Here is an 8,230-nt window from a genome sequence, read left to right on the forward strand (position 1 = left end):
TCCTGCTGCCAGCAGGGCCCAGGGTTGGCCTCAGTATTCATCCCCACTCTGTCTGTGTGGTGCCAAAGGAAATAAACTTTACTTTTCCAGAATTTAAATCGTTGGGAAGATAAGATAGCCAGACTTTTTTCAGAGAGGCACGGTCCTCATTCTTTAGGCGCCACCTAGTCAGGACTGCTGAAAACGGGGCTTTAACAAGAAAAAGCAACACCAAGGGCAGATCATACCTGATCATACGTCATCACCACCCCAGCCTCAGCACCCGGGGCTGGGAAGGGAAGCTCGTGCATCCGGGTCCAAGACAGGACAACTTCTCCACAGCAGTGGCCTTTAGGGCAGGAGTCTTCTTTTATTTTTTTTGTTTGTTTGTTTGTTTTTTGTTTTTTGTGTTTTTTTTTTGAGAGGTTTTTGCCATACTGCGCGTGCACTCGCCAGAAAGAGAGAGAGAGACAGAAAGTGAGAAATCACCCCCCGGGGGGGATGACCACGCCACAATCCCTTCTCCTCCATTCTCCTCTCGGGATTTTGGGCACGCACACACACGCGCCTGGTGTGAGTTTTAAGCCACTGGATCCAAGACGCAAACCGCGGTCGACTACATGGGAGTCCAGCGACATAGCCATTATATCAACTGCTGGTCCCCCTGTTTGTTTGTTTTTGAGAGAGATTTGTTATAGGTGTGTGTGCACTCCAGAGAGACAGAGAGACAGAAAGTGAGAAAGCCCCCCCCCCCAGGGGGATGGCCACTCCACAATCCCTTCTCCACCATTCTTCTCTTGGGATTTTGGACACACACACATGCGCCTGGCCTGAGTTTTAAGCCACCAGGTCCAAGACTCAAACCATGGGATTCCAGTGATGTAACCACCACGCCATCAGCTGGTTCCAAGGGCAAGAGTCTTCTATTCAGATGAGTTAGTGAGCCTGTTGTCTGTGTAGCTAGCAATGCTGGGGTGTAAACAGGAGTCACTAACACAAACAAATCGTTCCTTAGTCGCTGGAGTGGAGTGAGGCCACGCGGGTGGTAGAGACGCAACCAGAAATCCCCACTGTGGGACTTACCCTTGTTTCCCGTAAACGGCCTCTGCTTCAGCCTGACTCTTCTCTGAGTAACACCGAGCCTTGACTTCAGACTAACTGTGTCTCTCCTAGTAAACGGATTTGAAACCCAAAGTTCTAGGGCCAGCCAGTGGCACAGCAGTTAAGGGAGACGGATCCCACCCGCAGACTGTGTGGGTCAAGTCCAGGATCTGATGGCTTCGGAAACATACTGGATGTCAGGGCCAGTAGATTGCAGTGGTTACGTCCCTGGACTCCCACATGGCTGACCACAGTTCAGTCCCGGACCCAGTGGCTTCAAAATCACACAAGGTGCATGTGTATGCATTCCCAAGATCCCAGGAGGGGAATGAAGGAGGGCGTGGCCATCCCTCCCAGGGGGCGATTTCTCACTTTCTCTCTCTCTGTCTCTCTCTCCAGTGAGTGCATGCACCCTAAGAAAAAAACCTTTTTAAAAAGAAAGAAAGATAGATGCCAGATGCATGTGTGTGCGTGCTCATAATTCCACGGGAGGAGGAAGCAGAGGACCAGGAGGAGCTGCAGCGACCACCTCCTGGGGGACTTCTCAGTAAGTCTGTCTGCCTTCAGTAAGTGCACGCATTCTCTGGCAAGTTAAACAAAGAGAGATGAAATCCAAAGTCCCAGGTCGGTATCTTGGCTCAGAAGTCTACTACCGGGGTATAATTGAGTTCATTTTATTTCTCTGAGCCTCGGTTTATGCACCTGCAAAATAGAGCCATAGTGACATTTACACTCAAAGAGCCATTTGAAGACGAACTCTGTAAACTGCTGACCCTTGTATAAAGGTGAGAAATGGATTATCCTGTTGTAATATTCCTACCCAGATTATCCCTTCTCAGGGCATTTTAAGTAAGCTAATATAGAATTCATGTTACAAAATCCTATCCCCAATTCAAATCCATGCAAACAAATCCATTAAAGTGTACACTTCATAGGTGTACTTGCTTAAATGCAAGTTATACCTTCACTTTTTAAAAAAATAATTATTTATTTATTTAATTCCATTTGTTATTATTATTATTATTATTTTAATTTGACAAAGAGAGAACAGAGAGAGACCGAAAGGGAAAGGGAGAAAGCAAGCTGCCAGGTCTGTGACTTGAACTGCAGTCGGCCAGGTGGGAATCCAGTCCCTTCCATCACCACGCCACCTGCCAGCCCCAGTTATACCTCAATTTTAAAAGCAGAAAAAAGCACCTGTAAAGATTTTTCACGCAATAGACTCTTCACACTGAGGTCTCTCCTGGGTGTCCAAGCCGGGATTGTTTTGTAAGTAATGCTGCTTACATTGAGGTCCTTTCACTATTATAGGTGCTGAACTCGGGGGAGGGGATCGGGCCATTTTCACATCAGCCCTTCTAGGTTTACAATCACGTGCCACCATTGTCACAGGGGACAGTGCCTCAAAATATCAGACAACCCATGTGTTCCTGGTCACCACCACACCTAGACGAGCGAGCAAATTCTCAGAGGGCCAGCGAGGCATGGTGGTTAAGGCAGTGGACTCACACATGGCCAGCCACGGCTCAAGTCCCGGACCTAACAGCTTGAGAATCACACTGGGCGTGTGTGTGCATGCCCAAAGTCCCAAGAGGAGAGCGGGAGAGGAGGGACTGCAGCATGGCCATCCCCCCTGGGGAGTGATTTCTCACCTTCCCTCTCTCTCTCTCTCTCTCCCTGGTAAGCACCTGCTACCGCAAAACCTTAAGCATAAAAAAAAAAGTTTGAAAAAAGAACACTGGACCAGCCCCTGGGATGGTGTTTAGGGTGGCGGGATCCCGCATGGCCAAGCACAGAGTTTGAGTCCCAGACCTGGGGCTTGACAAACAACCCACACACATGGGATTGCAAACACAAAATCCTGAAAAGAAAGGTGGAGGAGTGGGGTTTGTGGCATGGCCAACCCCCGTAGGGGGTGTGTTGTCGCTCCTCCTTCTCTGTCTCTCTCCAGCAAGTGAACATACCCTCTGGCAATTTTTTTTTTTTTTTTTTTTTGTAATCACAAAAGAGTAAAAGTAGTAGATTTCCTGCTTCTCACATGCACACACTCCCGTCTTTGGGACTTGGGATATAATTCCTTTTTCCTGAATGCACCATACGTGGTACGTGCCACTGCCTGGTTTTCCAGGGTTTCCGGTTATGATGACTACATTGAAATGTTACGACATCTGCCCTATTTTTCAGGCAATTTCTCAACATACAAACCAATGCCAATTATTCGGCATTTAGCTCACTTAACTGAAGCATCAAAAGAGCAACTGTGATCTCGAAGCTTGACTACACAGCTGGAAAGGAGGGAGAGACGGTCTTCTATTTCAAGAACTGCGACGGCGCAGATCAGCGTCAGGGCTTGGGTCTAGCTCCTCCCACTGAGCTAGTGGGGTGACCTTAGCCACTTGTCATAAAATGATGTAGGTAGGTAGGGGGGCTTAGATCAAGGGTGGACCTGGGTTCCCAGGAAAGGTACCATGTCCTTGAGACCCAGAAATGATTGGCAAAATTTGACGTGTTTGTGTTCTTCTGATAAGAGGTTTCACGTATTTTGTTTGTTTAGGGGTTTTCTGTGTTTTGTTTTTAAAGAGATTTTTGCTATAGGGCATGTGCGCTCCTCGGAGAGACAGAAAGCAAGAAATCACTCCCCAGGGAGATGGCCATGCCGCAATCCCCTCTCTTCCATTTTCCTCTGGTATTTTGGGCACACACACACACACACATGCCCGGCATGAGTTTCAAGCCACTGGGCCCAGGACTCAAACCATGGTCAGCCATGTGAGAGGCCAGTGCCTTTACCACTATGCCACCTGCTAAGCCCTGTTTTGTTTTTGTTCTTGAGAGGTTTTTGCTATAGGGCGCATGCGCTTGCCAGAAAGACAGAGACAGACAGAAAGCAAGAAATCACCCCCCCCTTCGAGGGGGAATGCCGCAATCCCTTCTCCTCCATTCTCCTCTCGGGATCTTGGGCACGCATGCACACGCACCCAGCGTGAGTTTAAGCCACTGGGTCTGGGACTCGAACCGTGGTCGACTACATGGGAGTCCAGTGATGTAGCCATTACGCCAATTGCTGGTCCTGAATCCTGTTTTTTTTTTTTTTTTTTTTTTATCAGATTCTCAGAGGGGTTCTGAATCACAACAACTTAAGAATCAATGACAGTCTCTTAGCTTCTCCCCAGTCTTGACAACCTTCAACTTCACTTCCAAATATCTGTCTAGGTCACCATCATTAGAGACAGTCATGAAATACACTCATATGTACACGGCTCCACTGAGCACAAGACAAAAATAGGAGGAGACAGGACATGCGCCTACCAGGAATATACCGTTATTACGACCATCATCATTAATGTGGGGAGATGAGGGAAGGGCAGGAAATCCTGCTGAGACCTGTCATTATACCGCAGACCAACAGACGATGCACTCAAGCTTCCTCCGACTCGTGCTCTGAGACACCGGGCTTTTTCCCCACCCTGGCAGAAGTTTCAACGGAGAAGCCTATCGTTCATCTCATACTGACACATGTAATAAAACAAAGTAAGTTTAACAGATATGTTTTCTGGTCCCTGTCCCTGCTGCCCTGGGGGTGGGCAGCATATTCATATGTGTATATATGTACACATACATACATGTATATGAGAAAGATCATTTTTTTTGAGAGGTTTTTGCCATAGGCCGCGTGCGCTTGCCAGACAGACAGAGAGAGACAGAGAGACAAAGCGAGAAATCACCCCCAGGGGGTGGCCACACATCCCTTCTCCTCCATTCTCCTCGCAGGATCTTAGGCATGAACACACACACGCCTGGCATGAGTTTTAAGCGAGGGTCCAGACCTCGAACCGCGGTTGACTACATGGGAGTCCAGCGACATAGCCATTACGCTAACTGCTGGTCCCGAGAAAGAGAATGTTTTTAAAAAATAGAACTGGGGTTCTATTTGCCTTAATGGACAAAGAAGTATAAGAACATGTTGAATTGAAAGCAGGCCAGCAGGTGGTGTGGTGGTTAAGACAGCTGGATCCTAGCTGACCAATCACATGGTTCAAGCCCTGAACCTGGCAACCTGAACTACACACTGGGCATGAGGGCACATGTGCCCAAAATCCCGAGAGGAGAATGGAGAGGAAGGGATTGCCGTGTGGCCATCCCTCCTGGAGTGTGCGTGTGTGTGTGTGTGTGGGGGGGTAACTTTCTCCCTTTCCCCTCCCTCCCTCTTTTTTTTTTTTTTTTTTTTCCTTTTTTAAGGTTTTTGCCATAGGGAGCATGATCTCCCCAGAGAGGAGGGAGACAGAGAGAGGAAAAATGAGAAATCACCATCCAGGATACAGCCATGCCTCAGTCCCTTCTCCTTCATTTTCCTCTCGGGATCTTGGGCATACACACACATGTGCTCAGTGTGATTTTCAAGCCACCAGATCTGGGACTTGAACCGTGGTTGGCTGTGTGGGAGTCCAGCTGCCTTAACTACCAACCCACCTGCGGGCCCCTCTCCCTCTCTCTCTGCCTCTTTGGCAAGTGCACAGGCCCTGCAGCAAATATGAAGAAAGGAAGCAGCCAGCTCCTCACGGTTGCACAGTCCCACGGTCAGAGCAGCAATCCTCCCGCTCTGAGCAAACATTCCAAATGTTCCACAACGCCCCTTCTCTCCTAACAGTTTGCAAGTTTGTAGTTTCTGCGGGGTACTGTTTACACTCAGTATCCAAAGCCCTGGGGGTGGGCAGCAGCAATGCAGCAAATGCAGTGCTCTATGATGCTGGCCTCGTGTGGGAAGGTCCTGGGTTCAAGTCCTGCGGCCTCCCTATACCCACTGGGTACTTGTGCACGCCCATGACCTGTAACGGCTGACTATGAGAAAATACTATGGCATGGAGACCCTGTTGGGAGTCGCCTGTCTTCATCTCTCTCGCACGTGCGGAATAAACAAAGAAACCTTAAAAAAGAAAAACTATGGGTACTAAAACTAAAAAGTACAGGTTTTTGGAGGAAGGGAAAAAGATCATAGAATTACAACAATTTGGAATTAGAGACTGCCTCATCCCGTTCCAGCTTACAGACCAGGGAGTCAGAGCCAGGACTCAGGGCAGCCAAGCCCAGCGCCCACGTGGTGTGGGGACAGCACCACCTCCCGCGGGCACTCCGGTGGTATTGGGTTGGAGGTGCGAGCACATGAATGTGGCTCTCGGAAATCCAGGAGAGAGGTTAAGGTGGAACAACGAGGACCAGAAGGGCAGGGAGGAGGGGCTGGGTGGGTGCAGGGTTGGGCTGGAGCCCCCATCTCAGAACGTTGCCCGTTCGTTCACATCAGAGGAGGGGCTCGACCTCAGTCGGTCCGCCCCAAGAGCCAGCAGCACAGGCCGGCCTTGCTCAGCTCATCCGGACCTCCTCACCCTCGGAAGACCCCTCCCAAACTGTGCAGTCAAAAGGCCGGAGATCACAGCAGCCCTGATCGGAGTGGCCCAGAATGGATCCCCCCTTTGAGGACCAGGAGATGACTTTAGGGTTCAGGTGGCCCACAGAGCACGGAACACACCACACCAGGGCCATGGGAGAGGGGCTCCCCCACTGCGCCCCTCAGATGCCATCTCTCACGTGCAGTCTGATCAACCGTGAGCTGGCACGGCATGAGTATGAGTGCATCTGACCACGGCCCAGGTAGGGCAAACGCGAAGAGTAGGTGTGAGCGCTGGAGACCAGTCATGCAGCGTTCCCAGCCAGGACTCTTCTTCCCACCTGGCCTCTCTGTACCCATTCTATAGAGACAGACCCAAGAAGGAAACCATCCGAGCTCGCTCTTATGATAAAGGCGGGGAACCCACCCAGCAGGCGGTTTGCCCACTAGCGGTATGATCTCACGCAGTGGGCACTCAACACAGAAGGACAGAGGATCAACTAAGAGATGACCGCCACCAATGTCCGCAGCCTGGCACAACCCTGCCACCAGCTGACCACACGGGCCAAAGCCACTGTCCACTTCCTCCCATGCCCAGTGCCCAACCCTGCAGGTACAGAGTGACGTCCACATGGTGTTGTGTCCCTTCCCAGACTCCTCTGGAGCGCGGGGTCAAGCCAACCTGCCGTGCTGAATGGAGAATCAGTCTGGGACTGGAGACCGCCATGGATGTGTGAGTGTGGTCCGGAGGCTGACACCTGCGTTCCAATCCCGTCTCTGCGGATACGGATACGAGCTATGGCCTTGAGCGGGTCACCTGACCGCTCTGCACCTGGTGGGTAGGTGATGGGAACATTCAGGGCAGCAGTAGGCTGGTGTGCAAGACGCAAGCCACCACGGTAGTACATGTACATGCTCGAGTAACACGGATCACGACGGTGAGCAGGTCTTACTGGGGTCCCGCTGAACCATTGGTCATTGGTAGCTTCGTGGCAGAGACCAGGAGAGGTGACAACTGGGACATCCAGCTGTGCTGGTTGTGCACAGGAGCAGGCTTGGCCTTGAGGGACCAAGAGCCTGGGAAGCACCTCCTGCCGCTGGCCCTGTGTGAGCCTGGCTGTGACGGCCCACGTTCCGTGCCACTAACTTCGGCGATCCCCCTGGCCGAGGCTGGCCTGCACAGGCACGCCTGTGGGCTGGTCAGCTTGCAAGGCTTTAGAAAGGGGGCAGAGCACACACACTGCTATTTCAGGGTGACTTCTCTGTGCCCCTTCTCTTGCGTTTGGTGGCCCTGAACAGTGGCCTCACCCAAACACCTGAGCCAGAGGGGCTTAGGAACTACCTAGGCTTCTGGCTTTTGAGCTCAGGGTGCAGAAGCCCTGCTTAGGCAGGTGCCCCAGGTCACCCCACTGGTCAGGTCCAAGGAAGACTAACTCTCTCCTGGTATCCAGGGCGGCCTTGCCCCCAGCACACCTGGCACTTCAATTTGTCTGAAATTGGGCTCACTTCAGTCCTGTCTCCAATCTGGACTCCCTGGTGCATAGCAGACTCTCCTTCAGCGCTCCCACCCTGGGACAGCCCCAGTCTCCCCCTCCAGTCCTGTCCTATGGCTCCTGGCACACATGTGTGACCTGCCTGGTGTGACCCGCCCAGCAAGCCTGCTGCTTTCAGGACTGGTCAGCCTGGGCCGTGGGGCCTCTGAGGCCCAGGAGTCCTGCCTGGGTGATGCTAGCACGGGGCGCTGGGGAGGGTTCTGCGCCCCAGAGC

At 51.6% G+C, this 8,230-nt stretch overlaps 1 protein-coding gene across 1 annotated transcript in view; it reads right to left on the reverse strand.

Moving 5' to 3' along the window:
- The window catches only part of CLMP (CXADR like cell adhesion molecule), a 129,378-nt gene that overhangs the window by 120,368 nt on the left and 780 nt on the right, over positions 1-8,230 (reverse strand). The window lies entirely within an intron of this gene.

The sequence above is a fragment of the Tupaia chinensis genome, unplaced genomic scaffold (assembly GCF_000334495.1).
Source record: "Tupaia chinensis unplaced genomic scaffold, TupChi_1.0 Scaffold000247_1, whole genome shotgun sequence".
NCBI classification, from domain to species: domain Eukaryota; kingdom Metazoa; phylum Chordata; class Mammalia; order Scandentia; family Tupaiidae; genus Tupaia; species Tupaia belangeri.